Genomic DNA, 14668 nt, shown 5'->3' on the forward strand with positions numbered 1-14668 from the left:
AGCAGTTTGCTGGACTTGGCCACAGGGCCATAATGCCCATAGGGGTGACAGGGTATACCTGCCCTGCAACAAGGTGGCCGCTATCCTCTTCTGCACCACGGCTGTCTCTGCCTGGGGCTGCACTTGGCATTCCTGACCGTTCTGTGGTGGTTCATTTCAGGCTTACTGAGCAGAAGGCAGAGTCTGGGCCTCTGCAGGTGGGGAGAGCAATCTGATCCCCTCTTCCCACTCTCCCTTCCACCTCTAGGGCTAATAACTGGAATCTTTTGAAGTAGTAAAGCAAGCATCAGGTGGGAAATATCTGGACATGGCAAAGGAACCTCTGGTTTGAATCCAGAACAGATTGGCACAGCCCTGTATGCTTCTGAAGTAGGCATAGGTGCTAGAACGAGGGAAGCTGGCTTGAAGCGGTTTCAATGGCTCTACAAACACACACACGTCCGTATCAGGGGCCCTATGCAAGCCCCCTCACGGTCACTAGTGCAGGGGCTGGGCCCAGGGAAGGCACTATAGTGCTGCCATACTCCTGGTGGGCTGCTGTAACTTAGGAAGCTGCTCTGAGTTATGCTAGCAGAGCACTGTTTCAGCCCCTGGCACATCCCAGAATGGGGAAGATGCAAAGGTGGCCATCCTCCCTTCCTGCAGGCTGCCTCCAAGAGGCTCACAACACAGAGCCCTTGCACTGCAGCCTGACTTCTCCTTTGCAGGAGAGCTGGAGCATCAGCAGTGCAGGGTGAGGAAAGACCTTTCATGCTAGAACTACTTCATTACATCAACCACAGAGGACTCGGAGAGTCATGGGGTTTGGCAGCTGGGATAGTTTGAGCCCATTGGGGAAAGCCTCTCAAATGTAACTGAATCATGGAAGAAGCAGGTGGTCTTTTTGTTGTTGTTAAATCATTAACCGATGCTTTGGCCTGGCTTCCTTGCCCGTGTTTGAATATGAGGATGGAGAACCACTAAGCAACCCCCAGGAAATGGATGTCCGCGCTTTCTGATAAGTGGCCCTCCACAGCACTTTCCCATGGAGCAGCCTCTCAAACTTCCAGGAACAGGAAAGTTTGAAGGATCCCTTCTGCAATCCTGTGCTCCTTCTGGGAACCCCCAACGTCCGCATAAAAAGCAATACCACTACTATTCAAACAGGCCGCCCTGGATTAATGAGGCAGCCATTTGGGAACAAAATGCCGCGGTTTTGTGGTTTACTTAGTGTTAGGGTGTTAATTGCCTGTTTCAAAATATCGAGACAAGGTGGGTGAGGGAATCTCTTTTATTGGACCAGCTTCTGTTCGTGAAATAAACACGCTTTTGAGCTCCACAAAAGGTGGTCCAATAAAAGATACCACTTCATCCACTTTGTCTCTAGCGTCCTGGGACCAACACGGCAAACAAAGTCCCATAAGAGTTTTGTTTACTGCCGGGTGGTTTTTTTTGTAGGGTGTTTTCAAAGCTTTTTTTCTTTGACTTCTACCAGTCATTTTAGCTTTCAAAAACTAAAATGTTTGGACCACCCTCCAAATGAAACCTTCTAGCCCCAAAATAACCTAGAGAGAGTGCCAACATAATCATTCGCTTTACTGTTGCTGGGGTTTCAAGCCAGTGTGGGAAATCCCACAGGGAGTCAGTTCGTAGGCAGCGCCCAGTCCAGACTGATTCAGAGAAGCATTCCAAAGGGTTGAGGTTTGCCCCATCCCTAGTGAAAGGGCTGGAGGTTTCTTGTGTGGATTTATGGGTTGGGGTTGATAACCAGAATCTTTACACTGGCCTAAAGTGGATTCAGTTTGTTGCTGCTTTATTTACTGCTTGCTGTAAAGCTGTCAGCCAGTTTTCACAATTCTCCCAGGAAAGAAAATGCTGGACTGGAGATCACACCCAGGGCTGTATCCTGAGACCCTGCCACAGAGGGTATGCAACACAGGTGTGTTTTTTTTTACTTGTGGGGGTTAGACAACCCCTGGGTCCCTTCGGAGACCTGCTTATGCTTCCCTACACCAGCTGTTCTCAGTCTAGGTCTCCTCATAGGCCCGATCAAAAGCATGAGCCAATCAAGGTGGCCTTGTGTGACTAGGACCTTCAAACCCCAGAGAATGTATCTGGGCCAGAAATCTGGCTTCCAGTGCTTAGTCATTGGCTGTTTGATAGCATCACCCCGGAAGCCCTCAAGCCCTTGAGGTAAGAAAGAGACCATCTTGTTAAAGAGCACATCTTTAGAAATCAGGCAAACATGGAAGGGAAACACAGATTCCTTCACCACCCCGGTAAGAACTACACAATAATTTAGCTCAGATGTTGTTTGGATGCTGACAAAGAAAGCGCTATCTCAGCAGGAGTTCACACCGGACAATTTCAAGCCCCTCTCTCTGTTGATGGCAGCAATCACTGTGTGGTTCTTACCCCATCATAGCAAGGGTTTAGCTTTTGAACAGATTGAAAAAAATGTATTCCAGAGATTTAGTACGAAATGACCAGAAGGGGTGGTGAGTCTTGTAAAAATAAATACAATGCAAATAATAAAATAAAAACCCATAAAATCTCAGGCATGTCTAAATCCCCTCAAAATGTTTCAGCAAGCCCAGACAAGTGTTTCTTGCAATGATTTTCATGACCGCTTTTCTCAATAAAGTAGCTCCTACTGAGTTTACAGACAAGTGACTGGTGGTTTTTGGTTTTTACATGGAGCAGCTCAAAGAAACCAAACACTGGAACATTGTTTTCTGTACTTTTCAAAAATGTTTAAAGCAAAACCAGTAACATCTGTTAAAATTATGTTCTTCAAACATGAAGAAGATTACACCCTCGGCTGTTTTTAGCTAATTTCCCCTTTTTAGGAGGTAAAAGAGGCGATGACAGTGGTGTTTCTTGATCCAGCCCTGCGGTAGAAGATTGCAGGCGTCCCAAAGGATCTCTGTTAGTAGTGCTGCCCATGAGAGAAGATAATGTGTTCAGTTCAGCCATGGCTTTCATAAAAATATCCCAGCCTTTTAGGTATGCTCTTGTTAGGAAGGGAATGAGCCTGTGTGACACCCCTGATTAAATCTAGCATGTTAGAACCATTAAGAACAACGGATCCTTTGTACACAAAAGTTCCTTTCTCATTCTGAGTAATGCTTTTATAATGGCCCAGTATATTTAACCATACTTCAGCATTTTTCTTATAACATCCATTTACAGGGTTCAACACCTCCTGAGCAACAGTGTCAGAATTTGAGTGTTTCTTGGGGTTTGGTAGTCGTACTCTGTTCCTGTTCTGGAAGAAACAGACTTATTTTCCCTTTATTCACATCACACTGGATTACATACGTTAAATACCTTTCAAGCACAGCAGTGTAAAATTTAGCCTTTTCACTGTTGATTAAATCAGTCCTTTGGAGAATATTCTTCTTTTCAGCATCCAGTAAGTAAGTTGCTATAGTTCTGATATTTTTCTCCATTGGAGGGGGAGCCATTTACTGCTCCAGCTGGTGGTCAGACATCTGGTACACTTTTTTTTTCCTGCATACTCCATTATCAATTAGTCTAAAAGCCCCATTATTGGATAACAAAACTTAAGAGGACTGACTGATAACCCTCCCCGCCCCAGACTGTTTCACCAGATGTCTCTTTCTTTTGAGAGACCATTTTATTACAGAGGGTTTTTATAAATTTCTTTCTTTTTTTTCAGTATTTGCCCGTAGTTCTGTGTCAAAGGGATGTTTCCTTTTAAAGTAGTCGGTACTGTTTCTGAGATGACTGGTAGTAAATCTTCAAAGGCTGAATACAGGATAGCCTTCTTCTGCTGTGAGGATGATTTCATAAGTAGAATTAGAAGGCTCAGGTTTCTTTTCACACAGCTAGACATATTTTTGGTTGGCTATTAAAAGGAGGCTTGCCGATTAAATCATCTCTCTCTCTTTTTTTTTTTATACCCTGTTGTTTCCCCCTCTCCCCCAACTGTAGAATGCTGGAGGGAAAAGCCCTGTTCGTCATCTGTAAACCTCTTGCATAGAAGCATTTAAATCTACCACAAGGTATCTGTATTTTTTGCTGGCACCCTGAGCTTTTAGAAGGACTTGGGCCTTACCAGGATACATTTACTGTGCCAGGGTTGTGATCTGTAACTTACCTCTAGGGTTTTTTAAAAGAACCGTGTACTTTTGTTTTTAGGTCAATTGTGTGGCTTGTTTTTCCCTGACAGAATACAGTCTGAACGATATACATTCAACTCCAGCTCTGGTGGTGCAGATTTTGACAGGTATGCAATATCCAGAATAAACCTTACTGAATTAAGTTAAACCATATTGAATTCACTTTAATACTTTTAGGGTCCATTGTATTAAAAATGCAATTGTTTGTGTTACTGTGTGATTGTATGTAAATTTGCTAGGCGGAGAGGGTATGCTAATGTCTCTCCTCTGGTTATCAGCTGTTTGATGCTCAGCCCTGGGGAGGAAACCCTCCGTCTGGCTGATTACCTACTCATGCTCCCTTCAAAAGTTGAAACTGGCGTTTCCAGAGATGAGCAGACGAGCAAAGAGAGGATGCTGGGATAAATAACCTGAGTTTAAACTGACTCCTGGCTTTTTTTCTGGTCCAGCAAATGGATCAGACCTCCAGTTCACAGCGGGCCCCAAGCTTAGAGAAGGGTTGGAAGGACTTCAGCCTGCGGAAGCCCTATAAGACTGTTTTCTCATTCTGAGCAAAGGGTATGATGAACTCGAAACCCAAGGAAAACCCTGTGAGGGACTGCTCCTGCCTGTTAGAGGGGGTGTTCTCTAGCAAGTTTATTGTGTTCCAGTTCTTGTACTTTTTTTTGCTGTTTTCTCTGTAATGCTTTCACCTTAAGAATAAATTCTGCTTGCTTAGAAAGTATAGGTAAGTATAGAAGGGAAGTAGAGGTGCAGGAGCCGTAAACTGTGACACATACTTAGTGGAGGCTTTCCTCAACTTCATTACTGTCACAAGCAAAGTCCATCAGATCAACCACAATAATCTTCTTGACTTTGCTGGTCAGTGTAATGGACTGTCCCCATGCTCTGGGGCCAAGAAATATCCCTAGGGAGGCCACATTACCTCCACATCATTTATTTACATTATTTTCATGAACCCCAGTACAGTCCTGTACAGCAAAGTATTTCAGTGGTTTCTTGCCCTTTCCCACAGGGCCACAGAGGAACAGAGCTCTTTCTCCCTTGGGATCTCAAAGTATACTGGGCTCAGCTAACCCACTCCTCTCCACCTGCACCTCATGGCCTCTTCTGACTTTGAAGTCTATCACGATCATCTAGTACAGGGGTTCTCAAACTACATTGCACCATGTCCCCCTTCTGACAACAAAAATTACTACATGACCCCAGGAGGGGAGGTCCAAAGCTTGAGTCCTGCCACACTGGGCAGGCAGGGCAGCAAAGCCAAAGCCATACCAGCCTGGGCGGGGAAGCTGAAGCCCAAGGGGTTCAGTGCCAAACAGAGGGCCTGTAACCTGAGCCCTGCCACTCAGAGCTGATGCCCTAGGGCTTTGGCCCTGGGCAGTGGGACTCAGGTTTCAGCCCTGAGCCCCAGCAAGACTAAGGCCAGCCCTGGCAACCCCATTAAAATGGGGTCATGACCTACTCTGAGGTCCCGACCCACAGTTGGAGAACTGCTGATCTAGTCTAAGCCACGATCACCTAGTTTCTTCTTTTATAGCCATTAGCTGATGGCTAATTCGTTCATCCACCCCCAGAATGATCAGCTAATTAGCTACACAGTCCCTAGTCAGTCTTCTCCAGGGAATATAATTGGTGCCTAAGTGATCAGAAGGCTGGCTCACCTGTTAACTTCCCAGCTCACAGTGAAACAGCTGATCATCATTAAAGTACCAGGTAAACCCTCCACACAGTTGGTAAAAGAATACTTACAAAGAAATTCTTTATACAAAGGCAGCTGATAGCTGTCCTTCTCAGGCCCAACTGAATACATTCAACTGGAATTTTTCAGTAAGTCTTTATAAAAAAAACTTTCCTCCCATGGTTACTGGGCCCCATAAGAATAACTGGAAAAGGGTGTTTCCAACAGCTGTCCCTTTTAAAATCCTGTAGAGTACAACCCTCAGTGGTGACTCTCTTGTCGTAATTGACTTTTTCTGGGATTTTTTTAAAGTGTTTTTATTTGTATCAACCACTGCCTTTTGTTCTAGACAATAGATTGTTGTTGCATTACTATCTCTCTAGGAGTGGCCTGTGTGGGGTCCAAGCAAGAGGGACTAGATCAGGGGTGGGCAAACTACAGCCCTCCCGCTGGTTTAACCCAGCCCTTGAGCTCCTGCTGGGGAGCAGGGTCTGGGGCTTGCCCTGCTCCAGCTGGGGACCGGGGTCGGAGGCTGCTCTACACGCGTATGCTGAGGCTCCCAGAAGAAGCAGCAGCAGCAGCATGTCCCTCCTCTGGCTCCTATGTTTAGGGGCAGAGAGGGGGCTCCGTGCACTGCCCCCGCCCCAAGCACCACCCCCAGAGCTCCCATTGGTTGGGAACTGCGTCTAATGGGAGCTGCAGGAGTGGCGACTGAGGATGGGGCAGCACGCAGAGCCGCCTAGCCGAACCTCCACATAGGAGCCAGAGGGGGGATGTTCCAGGAGTTGCTTGAGGTAAGCACCACCCGGAGCCTGCACCCCTGACCTCCAGTCCTGATCCCTCTCCCGCCCCCCTACCCCAACCCCTGCACCCCACACCCTGAACTCCTCATTCTAGTCCCACCCCAGAGCCCGCACCCCCAGCCAGAGCCCTCATCCCCTCCTGCCCCCCAACCCGAATTTTGTAAACATTCATGGCCCACCATACAATTTCCATACCCAGATGTGGCCCTTGGGCCAAAAAGTTTGCCTGCCCCTGGACTAGATCTTTCAAACATACAAAGTTAATCTTTTCATGGGTCCACACGTTCAGTTCATCCCCTTTAATTTTCATAGAGGCTTTTCTCCCTGGCAACTTTTACCTAGAGGTCTTTAGCCCTGCTGACACAAACACCACGGTGCGCCGATCTGGTGGAACCTCCTTTGTGAGCTCCCCTAACTAATAACCTGGAGGCAGGTTCTGCTCCCGCTCATGCCTCTCCGCTATCACAGAGCCTGTGGCATGCTACAGGCAGAGCTTCTGCAACTTGTCTCACAGGTCATGCAGCTGTAGACACATGTAGGCCATGGTGAAAATGTCATGTCTGGGATGTGGACAGCCAGGCCTAGATGTTGGAGCCAGAGTCAGGGCCAGAAACTGGAGTAAGAAACCAGGATTCAAGCTACACCCTTATTTTTAGAGTCCTAGCAGAAGCCCAAGTCTGTTGACCGGGGTAGAGAGGCTCACTGTCGCATGCTGTATAGACAACCACTGAAAATAAAAGACTGCTTGATCTGCCCCTGTTCAAACACAGCTGTATAAAATCATCTGGTTCTACCCAGGCTTTTACACCGCCAAGCACTGGTTGTACCTCCTATGAATAGCCTTCAGAGCCTGCATAAACGACTCAGTCTGGTCCAAGTTAACAAAGCAAAACTTCTAAATAATACAAAGTGGCCCTAAACCTTCATGATAGGTGTATGCGTGCATTGCGTGCATGATCATCAGAAGGTTTTACCCTAGCAGTACCCCTCACGTCGGCTGTGGAGCCCCCGGGACTGGCACCTTTATGGCGGTGTATATAGGTCCCTGCCAACCCGCTGCCTGCCCATTTCCTCCTTACCACCAGTGACGGTCATCGGAGCAACTGGTCTCTTGCTTTGCAAGTGTTTTCTAGCATTTTTCCGTGTATATAGTTACTTTTCACTAGATTGTTAGTCAGTTTTATTAGTTAGTATGTTTAAGTTGGGGGGGTTCCCCCTCAATATTTTCCCCAGGCACCGGGGCATGCCACCCCCCCAGGGATTCAAGCCGTGCGAGAGGTGCAGTAAACCTATACTCAAAGGGGATCCGCATGCTGCTTGTCTGAAGTGCTTAGGAGAGGGCCATTTGCAAGACAAGTGCATCTAGGGTGACCAGATGTCCTGATTTTATAGGGAGAGTCCTGATATTCGGGGCTTTTTCTTATATTGACACCTATTACCAGCCCATCCTGTCCTTTTCACTCTTTCTATCTGGTCACCCTAAGTGCACCATTTGCAGAGGATTCAAGCCCAGAATTGAGAGAGAGAGAGACACTATTGTCTCAAGCTCCTCTTAATGGAGTCTGCTCTTCGGCCCCAACTGAACTCCAGTGTTCAGACTCTGTTAGGGAAGTTCTGTTGGGAAGCAGGAAACCCTCAACTCACACCCCGTACCTGGCAAAGTGGAAGCGTTTCTGTATTTGGTCCCGACAGAAAGGTAACACCCCGCTTCTACAGCAACAAGTCTCTATTCCCCTTGTGCTAGACGACCTCTTGTACCCGAAGCTACCGGGGCTGGCTATATCTTCTAATAAGGTGCACCTGGCGGCCATCTTTACCTTCCACCTGGGCATGGGGGGCAGGTCAGTCTTTGGCAATCCCATGGTGGACCGGTTCCTTAAGGGTTTAGATAGGCTTTATCTCCAGGTGAGGCAGCCTGTTCCCCAGTGGGACCTTAACCCGGTTCTTTACAGATTTATGGGCCCCCCTTTCGAGCTACCGGTGACCTGCCCCTTATCCTACCTCTCCTGGAAAATGGCTTTTCTGCAGGCCATAAGCTTGGCCAGAAGGGTCTCCGAGCTCAGAGCACTTACTTCCGAGCCCCCCTACATGGTCTTTTACAAAGACAAGGTACAGCTACGCCCACAGCCAATGTTCCTACCTAAACTAATCTTGCATTTTCATGTGAATCAGGACATATTTCTACCGGTATTCTTTCCTAAGCCTCATGCCAGCAACAAAGAGCGAGCACTCCATTCCCTTGACATCAGGCATGCCCTAGCCTTCTATATTGAATGCACTAGGCCGTTTTGTATGTCACCACAGCTCTTTTTTGTAATCGCCAAGAGGATTAAAGGGCTCCCCATCTTGACCCAGTGTATTTCGACATGGATCACATCCTGCATCAGAACCTGCTACAACCTAGCTAAAATTCCAGCCCCGCTGTTAATGGCACACTCCACAAGAGTGCAGGCATCATCCGCTGCATTCCTTGCACAGGTCCACACCTGTAGACACACTTATTGGATTTATTGGGAGTGGACCACATCTACCCTGACTGAACTGACCTTCAACACCTGGTTCTCTACTTGTAAGGTAACTCCCTTCTCTTCATGTGCCAATATATATTGATGCCTATATCTGTAATGTGAAAGCTGTTTAGTCTTTTGATATGTTTGATGTAAGCTGCCTATGTTTCTGAGCCATGTAGAAAAGTGGATAACACATCTCATAAATACGGATTTTCAATTTAGTTGGCAATTTGTTATTGTTCCGTACTCTGTCTTGCAAAGGACCATAGTTCCTGGCTGCTTTGCCAATTCTACTAGTGAGCTCAGCATCAAGACCTACATTTGTGGTAACTGCTTTGTTTACCTTCTATGTAACTGTACTTTCGTTGTCCTCCACCTGTAATCAAGCCAGTCACACAGGTGAACCCACATTCCTTTGTCTCGGGCAGGTTGGGTTTATGCACTGCCTCCCAAACGCATTTTAAGAACATATTTCCAGCCCACATATGTAACTCTTTGTAAACCACCCGTACATGCATCATACAATGATTTTCAGGACCTGCATGACACCAGTGTACCTTACATGACCTTTACCATTTGATATGGACTATGACAGCCTGTTGGGGTAGTGAGCTATAGTATGGGGGGAGGGGCTCTGAGGGGCACAAGCATTTAATAAGCTTTTCAGGCACAGTTCAGCACAAAGACACTGGCGTTTGTGTGAACTGCACTTCAGAGAATATAAACTGCAGTCATGATGCTGCTGTCCTGCCATGTCTAATACACCCCTCACAGTCGTCAAAAAGCTTCTCTGTAAGACCGAATGCTTAAGAATACCATGGATATCCTTACAAAGGGTAAGAAACACACATGATAGACTGCCTAACTCTTATGCTTATTGCATGATTCAGATTCAGATAGCTCTATGGCTAGCGCCCTCCTTAGAGAGAGAGAGATTTCCCCGCCTCCCCTTTGCTCTCAGTGACCTCTGTAACACCCTATCTAGGCAATGGGCAAAAACAACTTGGTCCTTTTTCATTAGTGTCTATTGATCTAATGCCGTCCTGGTTCTCTGGGGTGTCCAGAAAGGCATCATCCAGCTATTGAGAGATTTTCAGAAAAGAAACACCAGTAAGCACAGTTTTAGAAAACATCCAGGTTTCTAATGCCAACATTTTCGTCCTCTTGGTATTTTATACCCTATTTACCCAAAGCTTGGCTCCACAGTTCAAATTATTCCATGGAGAGCCCCCAACCTCATATGAGGTCTCCCGCTTTATGGGATCAGATAAAGGGTGGGCATCACATTTGCCAGATAGCCTCACGATTGCTTGTGTCTCCAGATCAGGATCTGGAGTCTCCAGTAGCAGCTGGACCAGAGGACTCCCCTTGACCTCCCACTTCTCCACCTCAGAATTGTTGCCAAGGTTGTTCTTCCTTTGCAGGTGCCCATGCACCATTAGCGCTAAAACTAATCTTGCAGTTCTCATGGGGTGAAAGAATCCATGTTTCCTCTCCACATTGCCCTGATTTCTGAACATATGCTCTTGAACAAGATGGTCTCTTTCATACCTTGAGGGCTTTCGGGATAGTGCTCCCAAACAGCCAATGGCTAAACACTAAAGGCCAGGAGGGTCAAGTATGGAGCCAAACATAAACAGCTTCTTTTCATAAGTAATTAATTAGCATCAAGATATTTCTTTGCATTATCCCAGTCTGTTTAATTCCTCCCACCAGAGCTGCGCAGGAAAAATCACTGTCCTTCTTACCACAGGAGAAGTCTCCTTTCATCAGTCTAAACCTCTTTCTACCAAGTCCTTGGCAGAGTCTGGAAATATAGTGAGGGAACTCCTCATCCCTCACTTCTGTCAAACCCTGCTCCTTAGCCTGCATAGAAACAATTATTTAAAGTATCACAGAATTTAAGAATCATACTAGTTAAAGAGGGAAAGACCAGCTAATGTACTGTCTCTGGAGTAACTATTGTAGTAACCTAGTATGGTGTATATTTGATCAGCCTGTAGAATATTCAGTGGTTTATCTAGGTTTTTTTTCTAGTGCTTTGTCTAGTTACAAATGTCTTGAGGATGAAATTTCTACCTCTTCTCTTGGCAAACCATCTCAGAGTTTAACAGTCTAGTCTAGGGCCCTAATTACAGTATCTAGCCACTGGATCTGACTCGGGATTTATTTAGCCTAAATTTGCCTTTTTCGTAATTTTATCCTACATCTTCAAATTTTGTTCATGTAAATGGTTGGGTTTGACCCATAAAACCCTAAATGGCTTAGGGGACTTGCTTATTTAGGAGATGCCTCTCTCCTCAGGTCATACTACAGCAGTTGCCATCACTGAAGTCCCTTGAGCTAAAGCCTGTGTTGCCTAACAAAGTCTTTAGGCTAAATTGTCCTCTCACACACGCCAGCTTCCTGCTGTGTTTCAGGTCCAGTCACCTCTCCCCCTGAGAGCTGATTCCCTCCCTCCCACTCATTGTTGCCTGTATGAATTAATGCAGGCATGCTCTGCGCTCTGGCCAGTATCATGCCACCATAAATCAGAAGCAGCACGGTTCAGTTTCTTAACTCGACTGTTACGTGCTGCTTGCTATCTCTTCCTGGGTTATTTTGAATTATTTTCACACTGACACCACCTCGCTGACCCCAGTTGAGTTCCAGAAGCTTTACAGAGCAGAGAGAACTTTGAAATACAGTCTTTGGAACAGCAGCTGTTTATCCTGTTGAAAAGACAATTGTTCTCTCTCACCATGTCCTGAATCCCAGCTAACATCTTAATTGGCACTTGTGACAATAAATGCAAGTCAAGTGTACCTGTCCTCATTAAGAGTTCCATTATTAATTTGTAACCAACATTCAATGGCAAATCCTTACCAGCTTTCACCATCCTTCCCCCATAGATTCACTGTTCAGTCCTAATTTAAGTCAAATACTTCCCTTCCCCATCCTGCAAACAAATGGTGTGAACTGTAGTGTGTTCCCATACACAAAGAGAAACCAGTCAGTATTTGTGACTTTTAAAATAGCTTAAGGTAAAAGAACAAAAGCAAAGTCTCCAGGAGAGAGCACAGTATGTGTATCTCCTCTGTAAGAAGCTGTATTTGAACTGACCTCAAAATGGCAATTGCCTCTCGCAGATTTTTCCACATTTTAAAGGTGCAGTTCACAGAAAATGTCACAATCCAATGATCCCCACAGCTTTTCTGTCAGGTTTATGCTGCTCCCAGCTAGTTTCACACTGAGAAGTGAGCACTATTGTGAGGCGAATACAATGTAGCCAGGGCCAGCTGAACAATACAGGCAGAAAAAATCATTGCTCATGGTGAGTGCATATTTACATGGCAAGAAAAAATACCTGACCCCTATGAATAACATCTGGAAATTAGAGGTTTTAAAGACTTTTGATTATTGGTTGAAAACTGAGCCTTAAATCATTTTAGCAATTAAATATTAGCGATTAGGGAACATCAAAAGAACAGGATGGGCCAAAACAAAAAATTATGACTACCTATCTGAGCCTTTGTGGGGTCATCAATACTGAGTTGGAGTGTCTACGAGAACAGGGGTTTTCACTATGCCGATGTAATGTATCTGTTCAGTGCTTGGTTGCTATAGTGAGGGTGTGGTAGAAATTGATTAGATCAATAGTTTTCAACCTTTTTTCATTTGCGGACCCCTAAAACATTTCAAAGGGAGGTGTGGACCCCTTTGGAAATCTTAGACATAGTCTGTGGACCCCTGGGGTTTAAAACCAGTGGATTAGATAGAAATCTTCATCTTCTAACACTTCTGCTTCCTCTCCCACCTGGAATCTAGAAGCACAGAGGCACAAGAATTTAAAAATAAGGGGAGTTAGAAAAGAATTAACTCAATGGTTGTGTAACTCAGTGGTTTGACAAAGAAAAACAGTTTCTGGTTTGTTTTAAGCTTTTGGCAAATGTGTGTTTGTGTGGAGGAGCATTCTTTTCCCTGAGTCGATTTTTCCATCAGTAATAAATACAGGAAGCCAGATACCGTTGAGTTTATATTTTGTTTATTCAGTATGTAGATTTTACAAGCAGGGGAGCTGCAGCGTGTATTAGGTTACACCTGAGTTCTGTAGGGTTTCTCGTGGTGGAGAAGAATATTTTTATGAATTGAATTGGTGTGTTTGGTGTTGGGTATAACTGTGTTGTGTAAGTATACATAGACGTAAGTTTGTATTTTTAACTATACTAACTAGAGCAACTAATATATAGGGACTTACTGGTAGTAAAGTCATATTTGTAGTAATAATGCATTGGCCTAGTGTGTGTGTGAGGCTGGCTTCCTAGTCTAGGGGCTGACCCCAGCAGCTGTGCAGCTTGCTATCCTTTGTAGAGATAAAGGAGTTTGTCTTTAGCAAAAATGGCACAGGTCTGTGCTTTTGGTGTGGAAGGCCCAGAATCACATTTATTCAGCAGGGATCAGCACTGGCCATTCTAGGGACCAGGCAAATGCCCAGTTGTCTACGGCCCAGGCTAGTTCTGATTTTGTTGCTATATACCACAGGCAATAACTCTGCAAAATTCTCTCAATTTTTGGGGGAGGTTTTGTTGGTTGCATTTCAGGGAGTCAGATTTTGGGGTGTGGCTAACCAGCTTGACAATGTTTTATCTCAGTCCAGATGGGTAGGAAAATCTGCAGGAAACTTGTGCACTCCAAGGCCACTAAAGAGAATCTGCTGGTTTAAAGACCTGCTAAAAATTCTTGTAGATATCTGGAGACTAACACCCATTCTCTGTTTTCCTTGAACATGTTTTTCACTAGCAAATTGATTACAGGCTTATATTGAAGTTTGGTCAAACTTATACCCATTGCTCCAACCAAAACCTTTCTGCTTCTGCTCTGTGCATTTGTCATCCCTTCTCAGATCTAACGGGAACCATTTGGCCTGCCCTTCCAATGGGATGGCAACCGAGCTTGCAAGGATGTAACAGACAAGAGGGATTCCGATACCTCTGTCACTCCCCTTTTTCTTCCCCTTCAGCTCACCTCTCTCTGCTGAAGCCCAGCTTAGAGTTCTGTCTTTTGAGAACAGTATTACATGGAGTTAAATCTGAAAGCCATGGGATGCCAAACCCTGAATGTACGTGTTAATAACAATGGCCAGTCAGCCTCAAGGAGAGAGTTCCATACAATTCCTTAGTGAACAAACATTTAATACATACACAAACCTTGACAAACACTATTTGGAATACTTTCAAATGACTTCTTAATCAAAACAATTAGGCAGTAAACCAAAGCTGGTCAGAAAACTTCCAACAAGTTTTTTTCATCAGATTTTTCAGATTCATTGAAATTGAAACCATTTTTTAGAAAAAAGAAAAGGAGGACTTGTGGCACCTTAGAGACTAACCAATTTATTTGAGCATAAGCTTTTGTGAGCTACAGCTCACTTCATCGGATGCATACTGTGGAAAGTACAGAAGACATTTTTATACACACAAACCATGAAAAAATGGGTGATTATCACTACAAAAGGTTTTCTCTCCCCCCACCCCACTCTCCTGCTGGTAATAGCTTATGTAAAGTGGTCAC

This window comes from Lepidochelys kempii, chromosome 13, assembly GCF_965140285.1.
Source record: "Lepidochelys kempii isolate rLepKem1 chromosome 13, rLepKem1.hap1, whole genome shotgun sequence".
Taxonomy (NCBI): Eukaryota; Metazoa; Chordata; order Testudines; family Cheloniidae; genus Lepidochelys; species Lepidochelys kempii.